The 18,856-nt window shown below is 42.0% G+C and overlaps 1 pseudogene; it reads right to left on the bottom strand.

Moving 5' to 3' along the window:
• Nucleotides 1–816: 816 nt before the first annotated feature.
• On the bottom strand, nucleotides 817–10,727 carry LOC142845199 (TOX high mobility group box family member 4 pseudogene; annotated as a pseudogene).
• Nucleotides 10,728–18,856: the final 8,129 nt, after the last annotated feature.

The following is an 18,856-nucleotide window of genomic DNA, read 5'->3' on the forward strand; positions in this document are numbered from 1 at the left end:
GCAGACCTTAAGACAGGATCTCACTCTGCAGCCCTGGCTAGCTTCAAACTCAGAGATCCCCCTGCTTCTGTCTCCAAAGTGCTAGAATTAAAGAGAGTGACACCACACTAGCCTCTTTGTTTTTTGAAACATGGTCTAGCTCTGGAAGTCCAGGGTGGCTTTGAACTCAGAAATTCTCCTGCTTTCACCTCCAAAATACTGGGAATAAAGGCATGGGCCTCCATGCTCTGCTCTTCAAAACCTTGATTCTACCTTTGACTCATGTACCCTAGACTGGTCTCCGACTCACTTGTGGCCTAGGGTAACCTTGAACTTTTGATTTTCCTATCTGAGGACTCAGACTTTCGCTTGCTAGGCCATAATCCCAGCCCCCCAAATCTCTGTTCTTAAAGCACTGTATAGGTTGATAACAGTTCCCCTTAAGAGGACATTCTATTTTAAATTAGTATTTTCATTCCTCCTTAAAGCTCATTTATTAATTTGGGATTAAAACCAACGCACTTTACCACTGAGCTGTAACCCCAAGCCTCCCTTCTCCCAGCGATGTTTTCTCCTAGGATTAAAGCTAAGTACTCTCCCGTCACTTTAATAACATTTTAGGCAAGTCCTCTGATAATTTTACCAACACGCTTCTTCTATTAATCACCTATGATTTGTTTCCACATTCTCTTCACCCTTCCCTGGGCTATTAACCTGGTATTTTTGCTTGCAGTTACAAGTAAAAAGCAATTCCAAATTATAGTAAATACATTGGAGGCAGAGGCATGAAGGACCATGGGTAGCTGCCATATACTATCAGAAGCCCAACTTGTGTTTCTAAACCAGGCTCTGGAACTCGTGTCCAGCAGATGAATCCTCAGTGGTTTGGAGAAGAGGAAAGGCCGCTTCACAAATGTCAGAGTTTGGGTTTCTAGTGGCCATCCAGGCTGGGAACACATCCCTGTATCGCCTCACCCTGCACTCTTTGCTGCAGTGTTCATTGCCCCAGTCCTTGTTGATAAGGGGAGGGTTCTCACCACCAAGCCTTACACAGGGAGGTTGGGGTGAAAGCGTCACAGGGGACCCACTCGCTAATTCAACATTCATCAGAGGAGACTTCCATCTCAGGAACGGCATCTGTGATCATTTCCCAGGTTGTCTCAGGAGAAGTCTCTGCCATGTGGGATTCATGTGCAGGTCATAGGCTGCTCAGGACTGCTTTCCACAGTTGGAGGGACCAAGACAGTCTGGTAAGAGTGGGTGGAGGCCCATCCTTGCTCTGCAGGGGTGGCAGCTGTGGTAAATTGATTCTAACTCTCTCAAGTAGAGTTGCTGCAGAATGGTAACTTGCTGAGGTGAGGGCTGAGATTTCTGTTGTAATAGAAGGGACTGGAGGGAGGGTGAAGACAGTTGCATAGAAGCAGCAGCTGCTTACATTGACTGAGTAACAGTTTGGGTCTGTTGGCTGGGCAGGATGGTTGCTGTACTTCTTTGGCCTAGCTGGAACCCACAGGTGACTACCACTGTGCCTGGGTTAGCAGTAACCATTCCTCCTTGAGACACGGTAATAGACAAGGGCAGTATTTGTTAGGTAATAATCAACTTGGTAATACCGGGCTGACCCCAGCCTAGAAGATTCCTGGTTTGCCAGGAATTAAATACAGTGTAAAAGAACAAGGCAGGCGACTCTGTTGACATTGACGCTGGAGGGGAGACGAGGAGTCAGCAGTAGTCACAGGAGGCCTTGAAGGAGTCTGTGGCTGTGGCATGGGATCCGTTTCCCCAGTGGCTGACGCCGCTGCTTATCTACACAAGCAGCTAGTGAATCGAGATACTTTTTCGGCAGCTTCAATTTTCCACTATACACCCTTTTATGTTTTTGCTCTTCTCCGACTGTCCCACATGGAATCTTTAAAAACTCACCAAAGGTGTCAAGAGGGTTCTGTCCCTTGATGGCAGGCCGCGCAGCATGAAAAAATAACTCACACACATAGACTGGCTTCTGAGGTTTACTAGGGTTTCTCTTTTTTCTTCCTTTGGAACCTTTTGTGTTTTGCCTGTTTTCCACTACCACTGTCTTCCTGCTGGAAGTTGCCTCTGGATATCACCAACACCATCTTAATGAAGTGAATTGGTAGGCAAAGGAGTACTGGAAAGACAGATAATTGGGCAGGTAGCAAGATGGTGCCACCTCCTAAGCTCAAACCAAATGGGGAATTCAGTCTGACTGACCAGTAATAGTCACCTGATTATGTTCCATTAAGTTAGACACCATTTCTCTGTCATTTGTACATCAACTTCAGGCGGGTTGGCACCATGCCGAGTTCCTATAGATCCAGATCCACAGTCAAATCTCCACTCAGGAACTCCCAGCCCTGCTCCATCAGGCCTTGCCTATTCAATGTCTGGACCCCATATTGAGCCGAAAAGCTGCCATTGTGAGAAGTGGGGGGGGGGGGGGGGGGTTGCCATCAAAGTGGCCAACCACATCTTGAAAGCCAGTAAGAAATCAGAATTCAAGGAGGTAAGTGTGATTCAAATTCCCTATCACCTAAGCCTAGTGTATGAAATGTCTCGGGCCCTGACTGAAAAGGCTATGAAGGTCCAGTGATTATCAGGTAATTGTCCTTGCCTCTGGGAAACTCTATCTTCTCAACTTCCTTAATGTATTTATGACAGCTGTTTCAAATTCTCTGTCTTCAAATTTCAATGCTGATATTATCTTGGGGTTTGTATCCATTGATTATTTCTCTGCAGATTATAGCTTACTCTTAAGCCTTTCTTTCATGTCTAACAATTTTTAAAGCTAGCCAGTGGTGTGAAACTGCCAGGTGAGTTCCAATTTAATTTCTCCGTGTTCTATAATTCAACTATATGGTGTCTTTAGCAACAGGATCTTACCTTCAGGTTATGGAGGGGAGCCAATAGCATTGGCAATAGCCTGCTATGTTTGGGGGAGGGGGTGTCTATGAGTCCGCACTGGCCAACAACTCCAAAAGTGATATCCCATTCCTGGCATTGGACTTTTAATTTGTAAGCCAGTAATGTCCAGTGTATTCTTTTATGTAGTTGGGGGTGTATGTGTACTTGCCCATGAAAGCCAGAAGAGGATGTCGGCTCCTGTGAGGCAGAATTACAGCTGTTTTTAAGCTGCCCAACATGAGTTCTGGGGACTGAACTCAGATCTTCCAGAAGAGCAGCAAACAATCTTAATTACTAGGCCACCTCTCCAGGCCCAATTTGATAATCTCTCAAGACTGTGCTCTTTATTCTAAAGACTGATTCAAGCTCTAGAAATTTATCTTTATTCATAATCTCATCTTTTTTGAAACTGTATCTCACCTGGATACCTAACGTGTTCAGTGAGGGCTGTACTCCTGTTAAGCTGGACCGCTAATATCTCTGATCTCCCCATGACTTTGGTGATTTTACTTTAGGTTTTACCTTATAGATGCCTCTCTCTTCGGCTGTGACACACAGTGTTTGCCTTCCACACACATGTATCTCATCCCTATTGTTAGTAGCTCCGAACACTTTAGTGTTCTCTGGAGCTAACTTGGCGCTGGCCTTCTCAGCTCAGCAAAATCCCTTCACTGGACCCCACCACTCCATGTGCACTTGAGAAAGTGCCCCTGAGCTGAAAGGCAGAAAAAAGGTGAGGTTCATCTTGTGAGATTCTTACTTTTTCCCCCCAGGCTTTTGGTTCTGAGTTGCTTGATATCCAATGCCTAGAAAAATTATCTTCATACAATTTTTATATTCTTACCAACATTTGAGTCAGGAAGGTCTATCTATATTAGTTACTTCATTCTGGCCAAAGTCAAACCTATTTCTCTCTCTTGTCCTGACATTATCTTGCTATATGACCTTGGTCAAGTTAATTCATCTGCTGTATTTTCAGTTTGTTTGTTTTCAAATGGAGGTCAACATATTTAGACTCTAAAGTCAATGAGAATTGCCTTCTGGGCTATTTGGCTCATATCTGAATTTCCAAAGCCTAACACAGTACCTAGCAAGTAAAAAGCAGTCAACACTTGTTCATTATTTAATTGTATTAATTCATCACTTTGCCCGTTCATTCCAGAAAGCTTACTAAATGACCACCTCACAGAGATATTGCAAAGAACATACATACCAAGAGGAATCATTTATGGAATATTCTCAGAGCAAAACTTTGCTCGGAGTAAGAATGTAGGACATTATAAATATTTTAAAAATCATTGCTATATATAATTTGAGTATAATTATACTCCCAGAACCTAAGTCCTACAGTGACAACATTGAAAGAATAAAATTAATGGCATCAACCTGCCTCATGCTATGTCCTTACTGAGTAATTGTCTGTGACTGTCTCTGCTAACCTAAAAAAGGTATGACGTCAGGTCATCCTCATGACTGATTCTGTCTCTGGAGATTTTGTAAGCCAAGTGCTCATGATATGATAGGCAGAGATGTGATTGGTTGGCCAGTGGGTATTGGTGCTTTCATCCAGGTGGGGTGGACAGGCTGGCTGAGTTTCTTTGGATAAATCTGTACCTCCCTAAAGGATCAGTGTCACTGCCCACAGTAAAGAGTCTGCACCCAACTTGCAAACAAGCCATGATTTCTGGTCCAGTATGAACCAAAGCTGCAACAAAGAGGGCAGAAAAAATAAAGAGAAAGTCAGAACTATGAGGTTTCAGGGTGGTATTCGTGCCTCTGCCCTCTGGCAATGCAGCATCTGTCTGATTAACAGTGCCCTCTCTGCCATCTCCTTTAGCTTCCACAGTGCTACTCATATTGGCGACCTCTGTCAGTGCAGCTGCCTCTTAGGGACAAATAGCAGACTATGCCAGCATTTCACAGAGAAGGAAGCAGGGCCAGAGAGAAATGTTGAGGCGTGGCCAACGACCCAAAGCCAGGAACTTTGAAAAGCAACTTGGGAATCCTCATGGCAGAGCATGTTTGCTGTTTCCATGATTTAGAAACAAGGATTTTTCATCACTTTTGCCCTGGTGATGGCCATTGAACTGAAAAACCAGGCTTCTCTTTCTTCATGCACAATCTGAGAACAGCAGAAGCAGTAAAATCCCAGGAATCAACAGACCAAGCTGTCTTAAAATACAGAAGCTAAAAAGCGAAGTTCAAAATGGTTTAGTCACTCACTGGAACTCAACAGCCAGTTTGCAGCAGAGCCTCGTCTGGACTCGGGTATTCTAGTGTACATTACACGAGCATCCTCACGCATGGTGGTTTTGTTAAAGCCTCTCTGGCCTCTGGCTTTATGGAATCAAAGAGAACAAGACAATGACAGCTCTGGGACGTAGAAGGCGCTCAGCCCCAGACTCTGGGACAGGCTGAGGGTCAATGTGGCAGGTTACTATCAAAGAGACTCTTTATGAAGGCAGTGTTTTGAGGCCCTCATCAGCACCATGGTTAGTTTCTCTAACCTTAAGCTGAGCCAAGCTGTATTGATCAAGATCAGTTGGGAAATGAATTACGGAGGTGAATCTATAAAGAAATTCAATCTAGAGATGGAGCAAACTATTGTCAGGATTCCTTATTAGGCACGTTACACCCCGGGCTAAATAAAGCAAACAAATGGGTCCCAAACAAAGGCAGTTTTTGGATTTTTTTGTGGGTTAGAAATGACAATAGGGCTGGGGAATACAGGTCCATCAGATACCACGGTAAACGACCACTGTTTAGTAACTAACCAATGGCTCTTTCTCTAACAGCACCTCTGAGAAGTGACAGTAAGAGGCATTGTATTAACAGAGGGTAACCAAATGAAATTAAACTTCGAACTTGGCTTCTACGGTGTTCACAAGAACAACATGGGATTCCATCAGAAACTGGATTCTACCAAGAATACAAGCTTTCCTTCCCTTAATTAGGAGGAGGAAGGGCTGGGGAGAGAGGGGAGTCTTCTGAGTGAGGGAAAACCAGGAAAGAGATTGAACCCTCAATTTCGAAATTGCTTAGCAAAAGCCATTTTAATTGCCACCTTTGTTATAAAAGATTAAAGGTAGTCATGTCCCTGTGTAGCTCACTTAAAGCAATCAATACATTCCAGAGTATTTACGTGCAAATCAAATTTTTGTAAATCAAATCCAATTTTAAATGTCTTTAGAGAGCCTAGGGCTTCAAAGAATCCTTTAACAAATCTTTTTTATAAGACCCCAAACTATCCCCTAATTTATTGGTTCAATTTTTTTTTATAGATGATGATAATTCGAGTCAATGAAAGGTTTCCCTCACCCTCCATAGAGGAGGAAGGGCTTGAAAATGAAATGGAGATGAAATGACTTAGTGAATGCAGCCCAACAGCCAATGGCCTCTCTGGTGACAGGTTAGACATGTCACAGTGAGCGTTGGAGACTCTCCCATTCGCAGCGGAAACACTGAGCAGGGATGACCAGTGTTTAACAGGAGGCCAATGAAAGAAAGGAGCGAGGTTTTTCCTGGACAGTGTTTTCAGCTCCGTCTGCTCCAGCCATGCTCACCAGCTTTCCTTTGAGACACTCCAGAATAATGAATATTTAGAAAGGCCTTAGAAACTGCTTGAATGTATCGTGGCATTCATTCATAAATTAACTCATTAAATATTTATTGGTCCTTAATTCATGGGGAACTATGTTTAAGAGAAACAGGGAAAACTATACACAGTGTTCATTTTATAGAATTAATCTCCCTGGAAAGGCAGACATTAAGTAAGTAGCAATGTAGACAATGGATACTTCGCAGTTGTGATACATTGTATGAATTTTAACTCTTATCAAGCTCCGTAAATTAAAATGGGTCTTACCCAAAGTTCATATATTGAGAACTTACTCCCCAGTGCAGCAGTGTTGAGAATTTGACATGTAAGAGGTGATGAGGCTACCAAAGGCTGACCGGACCAATAGGCTAGTTATCCTAAGCATAGGTTGAAAGGGCGATATCTGCCCACTTCTTGCTATTTTCATTCATGGTCTCTCACAAGGTGATGCTTTCTCTCTAAATTATGATGCATCTAGATCTCAAGGCATCGTCTCAAAGCTTGGATGGCCCAGTCTTGAGGATAAAGCCCAAACTGATCATGTTACTGCCTCGGGTATTCTATTATAGAAGTATAAAAAGGACTGAAATAGAATGCTATAAAATTTTCCCAAGAAACATTTTTCTGAGGAAGTTGAATATAACACCTGGAGAGTAGAGGCTGGAGAGATGGCTTAGTAAGTAGGGGCGCCTACTGCTTTAATATAGGATCCAAGTTTCAGTTCCTAACACCCATATCAAATGGTTCACAACTACCTATAACTTCAACTACAGGGGATTAGATGCCTCTGACCTCTGTGGGCAACAGTACTCATGTGCATATACCCTGACACAGATATACTCACATGCACATAGTAAATTTTTTTAAAAAAAAATCTTAATAATATGAAAGACAAATGGAGGCTAAGACTAAGAAGAACACTTAGAGCACACCATGTACAGGTTTGCACCATTCAACTTTTGTTTGAAAAGCTCACTCTGGAGTTTGTTGTGCACATTGGAAACGGGGTACTATCAGGGAGGTAGATGCTAGTTGCTTAGGTCAGCATGCTGGGACAGAAGTAGATTGTGCTGAAGAAGCTATGGGGAGTTGATGAGAACTGGGTGACTGGCTGGATGTGAATAAAGTGAAAGATGGTGAGGCAGTTGACCTTGATTTTCTACTTGATTGGATCTGGGACCAGTTAAAAGACCCATCTCTGGGCCGGTTTATGAAGAATCCTCCCGCAGGCCATCGGCACTAAATGGGGACTTCAGAGACATCCAGCTGAATGAAATGAGTAGCTCCCAGCCTTCCAGGCTCTCTAGCGTTGAGAAAGCCATTGTTGGACTACCCAGGCTGAATCACATGAGCCAGTGTACTAAATCCCCTCTAATACACACCCTTTCTATCCATTCTGTTTCTCTGGAGAACCTTGGCTAGCAGAAATGGCCTCTGCATTTTTGAATTGGAAATAGAGTATTGCTATTCACAGCAACTGAGTGCATTCATGCAAGAGCCGGCTGGGAAGGAAAATTTTGGAACAGTTGAATATTGGGCATATTGATGTGGCATAGAAACAGTGAAGATATTTAGTAACTGAGTTATTCCAACCCAGCAGACTGTTCTATAGGAAGGCCAGAGTTCCATAGTCCCCCAATATTGGCTTAGAGTTAACGGGCACACATTCGATATCCAGGGGAATAAAGTTCTAGTGGGACTAAGACATCAGGACAACGGTTTGACCTATAATGGCAATACATGGGCAGGGACTGGGTGGCAGGAAGCAGTGGGGCCATAGGACTATAACTGCTCACAATACCATATTAGGCAACTATAGGCTTGTCTAGAAAAATTAGAACTGGGGTTTAGTTCTATCTTGTTTCTCCATTCATCTATTTCTTTGGGTTTCCTATGATCAAATGATACCTACAAATTAGTGTAATTTATTATTTGGGGTTAGTGGATGTGAACTGGGAAAATCTAAGTCGCTCCTAGAACTGGAGCAGTTGGGACAGAAGTGTCCTGCTTCTTCCAGATGGCCACTGTGGATAACCTCAGCCAGAAACTGTTAGGGCACACACTGGCTACCAGATCAGGAGAGGCTTATTGAGAGTGAACACAAGGCAGAGTGGCCGCTCATGATGTCATTTGCTGTCCTTGATTTAACTCGTTCTGGAATTATTTTAATCTTGGTTTTCACATGGACCTATAGATTTTATTTTCTGTCCAATTGAGTGACTTTGTCACTTGAAACTTCAAAACCCGGGGCCAGCTTTATGCAAGTTATTCATCTTCTCTCACCTTGGCCATCAAACCCCATGCTTAGAATCGGCTAAAAGTGTCATTTGCCTGTTCCCTCAGAATTTGTCCTGATGCCCAATTTCCAGGAATGGAATCTACAGATTGTGTGGTCACACTGAAGCCTATAGATACCAGAAGATGGGTTGCAGCACGTGGCATTCTCAGAATGACACGGATGGGAGGAAGACAACACTTGAGAAGTATATTACTGAATTCCAGCAGTGACAAAATAGTAAGAAAATGAACTGACCTAACCAGGTGTCCTCTCTCTGCAGGGAGGAGGGATTCTTTCGAGACAGACCACCAACATTACACATACTATACAGACCGAAGGAATATGCCGTACTCCTCCAAATTAAAGACTGTCTATTGCCTTTTGGCCATGTTTGAGAAACAAAATACAAGGAAAACGACTTAAATAGATTTGACACATCTAACAGTCTAAACTCCAAACATAGATCTATTAATTTGCATATGTGCATCAAAAGTTCCAGGACAACCTGCAGTGATATATAGACTGGAGAAAAACTAGTTGACTAGCTTCATTAGCTTTCGCAGAACCCTTTCCTTAGATGCAAGGTTGGCTCTTGAGAGTGTTGCCTAGGCTGATTTCACATCTAGGGTGAGGGCTATGTCCACCACTGTAACGGGAAGGAGAAGGAAGGTAGAAGCCTGCAGCCAGGTAGCACCTTATAGAACAAATAGAAAACCAGCATTTTAGAATCTAAAATTAGAGTTCACATCGCGTTCTGGGGATTCCATCAGATTTGTTATCTGCCCCCATTGTTGCCACTCTTTGAATATTCTTAATTATCAGAAAATGATGTACTCTGCAAAAAAAGCTGGCATCAAGGTCAAGTTCTTCAGTGTGTCGTGTCTCCCTTACTTTCTGTCACTTATCTTTTTATCACATCTTACCAGAGCTATTTCTGTCTATGGAGAGTTAGCAGGAAGATCACATATTGTACAGAGAATGGGGTGTTAAATTTATGCAAAGGGAAGCAATGTGTTGTGGCAAAAATTTATTTATTGCATGGCATCTCCCCGTAGGGTTAGTCTTTGCTCGAGTTTTGAGGATGGCAGCTCTATATTTGTCTCATGGCAGAGCCATCCTCCTGCCTACCGCCCACTGCCAGTGCCAAGAGCATTTATGTGAAGTCGTGATGCAAACCTGCCACCTTTGGGAGGCACGATCTGGTCGAACAGAGTGTGTTTCCTCAGTCATTTGTGTTCTGAAAGGAGTGAGTTCTCAGCCAGCAAGGAGGAGGCAAGATGAGAAGAGGAAAGTGTTGGGTATCCTGGAATCATCACACATCCCAGCAAAAACAGTTAGTTGGACAGAGACATTTTGTTGAACTCTGGGGACTTTAGAAAGGGGTATGCTGTCATTAAGTATCAAGAGCCCATCAGAACTACAAAGGAACTTCAGGTCTTGGAAAGTTAGTTGGGAGCTATGAACTTCTTGATTGTTGCTGAAGTTTGAGTCTGAAACACACTTCCAGGCTCATGTTTTAAATGTTTGTTTCCCACCAGTGATATTATCGGGGGAGACTGTCGAACCGTGGGAGGCATGTAGCAGCTGGTGGAAGTGGGTCATTAGGGGAGACCCTTTGAAAGTTTACCTGGCCGCCAGTTCCTCTTGTACTCTCTCTGTTTCCTGGTCCAGAGCTATGTGAGTAAGTTTTGACATGGACTCCCACTGCTTTGAGCTCAGTTGCTCCACCGTGCCTTCCGCACTATGATGAATGAAGCCCCTTGATATAATGAGCCCAAACAAACCACCCCTTCCTGACGCCGGTTCTGTCAGGTACGGCAGTGACAGCCATGCAGAAGTGATGGAATGAGCCGAGTACCCCTTCCCACCAGCACTGTGCTCTGAGAGGCGAAGCACACTCTCATCTGAAGATGCTAAATTCGGATCCAAGTCTCCAACTTTTAATAACATTCAATATTAACTCATTCATTAATTTAAAGATGATCCATTCCTGAGAGCATATGGGTTAAACAGCGATAGCAAATGCCTGGCACCTATCACCACAGCTCCCTCCTTCCTTTCTTTCACCAGGCATTTCTTATTGATTATGCTTCTCCTTGAGGACTTTCCTGGAATCTTCTCAACACAGTGCTTCAGGTGGTCACTAAGCCTCAGAGGAGATATAAAGCGAAGCACTTCTCCATCTGTGAGCCACCTTGTGCTCATAAATTATTCTGTTGATTATTGTATCCAGAATGTGCAGATGGTTTTAATGTACATTAAATGTACAAATAGCCCTCCAGGTGCTTAGAGGACATGCACTTGTGAAAGAGGTGCCAACATGTTCTTGATTCAAACATTGCAATCACAGAGTATCGATCTCTGTTTTGGACATTAATATCCCACAACATATGTTCTTAAAAGAAGGAATGTGTCAGCTAATCTCCAGCTCGTCCGGTGTGTTCAGGGTCGTTGCTGCTCAGAAAGGCAGTATGAATCAGAGGTGAAGGAGTAAGTTTTATGGTAAGATAAACTCTGCCATGACTAAGTTATGTGAGTCTGGCTAAGTTAATTAAGCTTACTGAGCCTCAGTTTCCCTATTTGTACAGTGAAAGTAACAAATGCCCAATTCCAGGCCAGTTGTGAGGATTATAAGATCGGGTGCAGGAAATGGACAGAGTAGAGCCAAGGGCTTATCTTCAGCTGTGCTAATTATACCATCCTCCTCCTCATCATCACTGGCATAAGCATCAACACCATCATTATCTTCACTCAGTCCATCATCTCCATCTTCATAATCATCATTATTGTCACCATCATCATTATGAGCATCATCATCACCATTGATTTTTCAACCTGCTGGTTATAACTATTAACCATCCAAAGGATAGGAAGCACATCCTTTCCATATAGAAAATAACTCTGTTAATAACAGCTATATGGAAACAGAAATGGCCACCTCAGGGAGTAATGTTCTCCATAATGATGGAACTATCTGGAAGATGTATTCTTGTTCTCAAATTGTTAGAGCTGTGATAGTCCTATGAAAGGCAAGAGCTCTCAATATTTAGGAGGAAATGGGTTATAGAGTCAGAGATCATCATTCCAGAAAAGTCATTGAGTTTAATGTGCTGATATTTACTAACTCAATAAAAAGATCTACCACGTATAGTGTTTCCAAACCTACTTGATCACAAAACCCAACTCTTCAACCCTTCACCATCTTAAAAAGAGCACCATGTGGTAAAATTGCTTTTTATAAAACACAGTTCAGGACCTTGGTTTGGGCCACATAAGATCTGGAGGGTTTTTATAGCACTAAGGGATCCATGGATTATTTATGATCTGAGCCCTCAAGGAGGATGCCAAAGATACATTTGCTATATGGATGTGCTGGTGTGCTGTTTGCAATGAAGGATTTCACACTCAGGATGAACCTGGCTCCATCACCTTCTTATCTGTTACTTTGTCAACTCATCTACTGTTGAGGATTTGCATTCTGATATGTCTTATCCACTCTAGAAATTCCGTATCCATATCTTTGAATGGTGCCTTTCCCCAATCTTTTGACTTCAACAAATCCTACTAGAAATGCCTGATTTTCTTGCTTTGTCCAGCAGAGTCTTCTTCCTCCCTCATAGGTTTGATCTTTGATCCATTGGCTATATTCTTCAGATTGGTCGTCCAGTTCTCTACTCATCTTCTTCAGCTCTATCTAGTTTGATATTTGACTGACATGGTAGATTTTTTAGGTTCAGGAATTCAGTTATTATCATCTAGTCACTCAAGTCTCTTATCTTGTGCATTAATAGAGCTTGCCTTAAAATGTCTTATTGCCTCCTTGTGGTTACTAGTCTTCTGCTCATCTGATTAATACTTTTAGAACATTCTTTTTGTGTAAGTCCCTTTGGACTGTTCTGTTGTCTAAATGTCTTGGAAGTGTTGGGTCCCCTGATAACCAGGATCATGGAAATTCTCCTGTGTTGAGTCATTGCTCATGTAATTTGTACATGCTTTTCGTTAATTCATCATCAGAGAGAGCTAATTTTGTCTTGTGGGAAATATGTGTATTTGGGGAGCAAATCCATGCTTCTGAATACTTTGTTTTGGCTCTCATCAAGGGCTTTGGGGATGCTATAACCCAAGGATCATATTTGAAATTAATATGCTAGGCTGAGATTTTCGGACTTGCATTGTGGAGCCCACTCCCCAAAGTACTGATGGGTTGCTGCTTTTATTTTCCATAGAGCTTTGTTGGGAGAGATGCTTGGTAACAATGAGGGGCTGCCTTGTTGGGGTTTTTGTCCCACCCAGTACCCCACAGCCGGCAAGCCCCAATGAAAATTACATAGAGATCTCTATAAAGTTATAAAGCTGTTTGGCCCACGAGCTCAGGATACTTACTGGCTCTTGTAGTTTGTATTAACCCATTATTTTGATCTATTTTAGCCATGTGGCTCAGTACCTTTTTTAGTGGGGCAGATCACATCCTGCTGCTTTGGTGGTCTGGGCAGGAGTGGGAGGAATCAGCTTCCTCCTCCCCAGAATTCTCCTCTTCTCATTGTATCATTTTTACTTTCTGTCTGGTTTTCCTGCCTATACTTCCTGTCTGGCCAATCAGCGTTTATTTAAAACATGATTGACAAAATACAAACAATTCTCCCGCAATGCTTTTTAAATTCCTATACTTTGTAACTGCAATTTTTCTCATTCTATTTTTTTTTATTAAGAATTTAGGTTCTACTTTGGTTCTAGCCTTCTACAGTCTGAGTTATAACTTCCCACCTATCACAAACTATAGACCTATCTCCTGTGTATATGTCCCCAGACAAGGCAAATATGAGTATATTTTATTCATTCACTGCTGTGTGTTCTTGACTAAGGGTGGCACGTATAACATGATGCAGTGCCCACTCTATAACTCTCAACTGATTCTTTATTGTGCTTATTAATTTTTCTTACTTGAAAACTAGAGCTATACATTTTATCTTTTAAAATCAGTATGTTTTACCTATCAATTCTATTAATTTAATATACCTTCAGCATATAGAATTCTGCATGACCTCAGACTGTCTAGTAGCCAAGCCAAGAAATGGAAACTCATTAGTCTCGTCCTATATAATACTGGTTCAACAGTTCATAATTCACTGGCTAATATACAATGATAAAATATGTAATTGTTGTAATGAATTCAGTACAATAGCAAGAATGTATGAAATTCTCAATAACATTGGGGCATTATCATTTTACTATTAAATATATAATAGGTGTTGTATGATTTTTAAAAAGCCAGTGACGGTTCTGTCTCTTCATCTAACATTTCTAGCTTTTTTGACACAGTGGGTTCATGGGAAGAGTCATGCACATCCTCTCTCCAATTCCCTCTAAAACCTCGGGGACAGGCAAGCATTGAAATTGTGGAGGGAGATTTCAGAGGACAAGAACAGAATGTGCAAACTCACTAGTATTCACTACAAAAATGGAGAGGTGAAGGATCTGACTTTGGAGATTTTGAGTAATAATCAGACATGGAAGATGACAGCGGGAGAAACAATGGTTTGTAAGAGGAGTAGTGGAGAAGGGTCAGTGTTTCCAAGACAGTCTGTAGATGAGCATAAGACCTACCCTGACCTGGGAGTACGAGGGCTCTGCTTCTTCATCCCCCTTCCCACTGTGGTCCTAGCTTAAGAACTGCCAGGAAAGAATTGGAGGTAGAAATAAAGTTGGACCCTTGCATTAGAAGGTTGAGGGGTCCTATACAGTAGTGAACAGGCATGAAGAGAGCTAGTAGGTCTTATTTACCCATAGTCTTTTGCAACCAACTCACTTTCCCAGCTACTAAGGCCACAGTTATTTCAATGCTCCTGTTCACCAGGCATTTATTCCAGAACCCCCTTCTCAGCTTCGCTTGTGAGCTTACTTCTTGTGCCTGACTTGTTTGTAATATTGAGTTTCCTTCCTGGGTCTAAATTATACAACTTGGTGAACATAGCGGACAATGAGGACTACTGAGAACTCAAGAACAATGGCAATGGGTTTCTGATCCTACTGCACGCACTGGCTTTGTGGGAGCCTAGGCAGGTTGGATGCTCAACTTACTAGACCTGGATGGAGGTGGGGGTTCCCTGGACTTCCCACAGGACAGGGAACCCTGATTGCTTTTCGGGCTGGGGGGAGACTTAATTGGGGGAGGGGGAGGGAAATGGGAGGCGGTGGCGGGGAAGAGACAGAAATCTTTAATAAATAAATAAATTAAAAAAAATAAAAAAAATTTAAAAAAAACAACAAAAAAAAATTATACAACTTGGTGGTACTACAGGGACCATTTCTTTTAGCTCTCTGTTCTCTGGATACCCACTTACCAGTGCCTTCCATTTGTGTATAAATCATGACTCTATTAAACTACTCTTCTTCCATAATACTTGAAGCCAGAAGAGGCTGTTCTTCCCTGATTGTGTCCTCGGAGACACCACTGAACAATGTGCCCCACTGAGAACAATCAGGGCTCAACCTGTCTCTGAACTCTAGTGAACCATTTTCCCCATGCTCACTCTATTTTGCTAAGACATTTGAAGGTCTTTGCAAGTCTAGACTTATTCACACTGTTATTTCTTTTTTTCTTCTTCTAACATTCCTTGAACTAATTCTCTTGGAAGCAAGAAGAAGACAGGATGAAATCAAGAGTTTGGCAAGACAATGAATCCTTCTTAGTATAAATGTCCCAAACTTACTAGAGTCCTTAGACATATGTCTAAAGAAATTTCTCCAATTTTCTGTCATTTATTTCCTTCTATTGCCATCCCTCTACATAGGAGTCTATTTATGTATGCATGTACCCAAATGTTAGATGCATGTAGATATCGGCCATTATATACCTAGGACTGCACAATGGAAACACACTGGGACCCTCACTGCCTGTAGAATAGTTAAGCATGCAAACAAGTCAGAGGAACTGAAACCCTGAGGCTATTTCTAACCTCTCATCAAGCTGTTGTCTAATTCATGATGGGATGGTGGGAAAAGCGATTAGATCCAAGTCAAAACATTCTTTCTCCTTTCTTGCTTATAGTGTTCAGAGGCTGGGGGTTTTAAGACAGATAGAAAAATAATACGAAAGAATGTTGAGTATTTAGGAAGAAAGGGATGAAATACTTTGGATAGAATATAAACGATAAATTTGAAATATCTGGACTATCTGGCAGGGATGAGAATATATCCTAGGAACCTGGGTGTAAGGGGAGGAAATTGGAGAGGGAACCATTCTCCCAGAGGTCCTGCAGAGAATAGAATTAGGAAAAAGAAATGTGTAACAAGGGATATATTTTTGCCTTAATTTTGCTGAGGCTTTGTGAATTTTCTCCATTGCATAATTGTCAGTTAATCCACATGGCTCACTAATGGTTTGGTACAAGTGGACTCTTCAGGGGGAATGGAACAGCTGTTGAAGTATGCAACCAGGTGGGTAATGAGATAAAGGAGAGACATTACATGTGGGCAGTAGATGTGAAGGATGGGCTCATAATTGACATATGGTTAACATTGCATCATGCTGTGTACTAGGGAGAAAGTTAGAAGAAATCTCACCCTGAGCCACACCACGATCTCTACTCTAATGCTTGCCAAAGAAAGAAAACTGACGAAAGCTGCCCAATGTGTTTGTCATAGAAGCACGTAAGTTACTTCACACCAAAGAAGCAGAAGTCTAAGAGGTAACCATCACGAGCCCTCAGTGAGTAGAACATACTCCTTTTTCTTCCCGTTATTGGTATCCTCAACATTTCGATGTTCTTCTTTAGACTAATGTTACAGAGAGACTGCAGATAAGAGCTGCAAAAAATTATGCACGTCCCAGAGGATAGCTTCCATCTCTAGATTCCTGCTTGATGGGCACTTGCTACAGCTTGCCCCTCAAAGGTCTGTGTGCAGTTTGATTCCCAGAGTAATAGCACTAAGAGGTGCTAGGATGGTTAGAGACTGTCTTAGTCATTAACATTTCTGCCACTGTGACAAAATGTCTGGCCAGAGCAACTTGAGGAAAGATGTGTTCATCTTGGTCCACTATTATAGAGTGCAGCCCTTCATGGCTGGGAGGGCATAGGTGGCAGGAGCATGAGGCAGCTGGTCCCATTCTGTCCGTGGTCAAAGAGACGACAGCTGATGCTCATATCACAGCTGATATAGCTAATCACTCAGATACGCAGTATGACACACCAGCCCAAGAAACAATGCCCCTCATGCTTTGGTGGGTTTTTTCTGCCTCAAAAAAAACCTAATCTAGAAACTTTCTCACAGACATGCCCAGAGGTTTGTCTGCTGGGTGATTCCAGATCCTGTCACGTTGAAAACCCATGTAAACCATCATGGAGCTGGAGTTTATGATCTGTAAATCAATGTGGAGCTGGAGCTTGGTGAAAGATGATTAGGGCTGGGGAGCAGCACCCTTGGGGTAGAACAACACTCATCGCATGGGAATGCATTGGGTCTTACAGAGTTAGACTGACCACATGAGAGGAGATTACTATAATATCATTTGCTTTCTTTGTTCACACCTGCTTCTCCTCTCACCAAGTGGTCATGTTTTTCTTCTATACATACCACCCACCACTCTCATGTGTGTTCCAATATGTGATATCAGCCATGCTGTGAAGACAGTATGAGGCTCTTGCTAAATGTACTGTCATATTGTGAATGTCTGGCCTCCAAAACAGTGAGTTAAATAAACCTCTTTTCTTTATAAATAAGGACCTCAAACATTTGACATATGTATGAGGTCTGTATTTATAAAGAAAACAGATTATGATAGAGCAAACTGGAGAGAAACATTTCTAATAGAGATGAAGTGAGGCTTTCAACTAATATCAAATATTTTGGTCCTAAAAAAAAAGAGTGAATCTATTTTTATGTTTTCGAATCCAAACCGCCTATACTGACATCATGTCGGCACTGATGAAACATTCTGCTTAACTGCAGCTAAACTCCTGACCCATGGAAGCAAGCGAAAATGTGGTTGCTATTTTCTTCAAAAACCAAAATATCACAACATTGTCATTAAGCTACACATGCTTCTCTATGTACATATCCTTTGCTTTTGTTGTGGCTCCAAGTTATTCTTCCTGTTGCTGTGATTTGCTGTCATTTCTCTCTTGCCCTTGGAGATGAAGGTTCTGAAAAGTTTACCGAACAGTGAGTCCTAACGTTCATCTGGGACCTGGTAAATCTAGAGTTCATAGGTCCCTCCTGATAATGAGTTTGAAGAAATTGAAATAACAAAATACCAACTCTAGGGAGTTGACCTATATTGTGCAACCAGCTGCTGGTTGAGGTCTTTGTCCTCCTTCCTCAGAGGATAATTAGTGCCCAAAGTTGTGAAGTGCCCTTCACACAAGGATGCCAGACAGGAACCTTCCTAGGGACATCACAGAGGAGGCGATCTCCAAGGAAGCCCAATTAAAAAATGTGTTTGCTTGTAAGCAGTAAGGATTTAGTTATTAAGATACCTGTCAGCACTTATGAGTTTGTCTTCATAATGGATTTTTTCATCACAAGATTGTTCATCGCATCAAAGACTTTAGGCTACAATTGACCTTCAGGTACAAATACTTTGGGATACGTACATGACTCATAGGACATTCTAGACAGCAATTATAGAGCTTTATTTAGAACTGGAAAGAAGTGTGTGGAGGTGGTACTAGGGAGAGGAAAATATGACTGAACTCTTCACTTAAGGATGCCTGCTTAAACTAGAATCAAGTTTTTCTGTTATTGATCCAGATACCCAGGTCAACTCCAGTGCTATTCTTCAGAGCACAGTATCAGGAAGGGTTCTCAGTCTTTTTATGTGTCTGGTGATAAAACCTTCTTTCGCAAATTATATTTTTTTTCCTAAGCAACAAGATCCCAAGTGTAGGAATCATAGTCTACATATTCTATCATGTTCTACATCGTTCTAACTTCAGTTTTACAAGTGGGAGTAACGAGTGTGCAAAGAACTGGCCAAATGTATTGGGAAATTGATGGGAGAATGAGATCATGCTTAAAGAATGCTCTTTAGTTTTTTGTACTGTTTTCTTAATTTATATTAGGCACAAGATATAGATCTC

The sequence above is a fragment of the Microtus pennsylvanicus genome, chromosome 2 (genome assembly GCF_037038515.1).
Source record: "Microtus pennsylvanicus isolate mMicPen1 chromosome 2, mMicPen1.hap1, whole genome shotgun sequence".
Lineage (NCBI taxonomy): Eukaryota > Metazoa > Chordata > Mammalia > Rodentia > Cricetidae > Microtus > Microtus pennsylvanicus.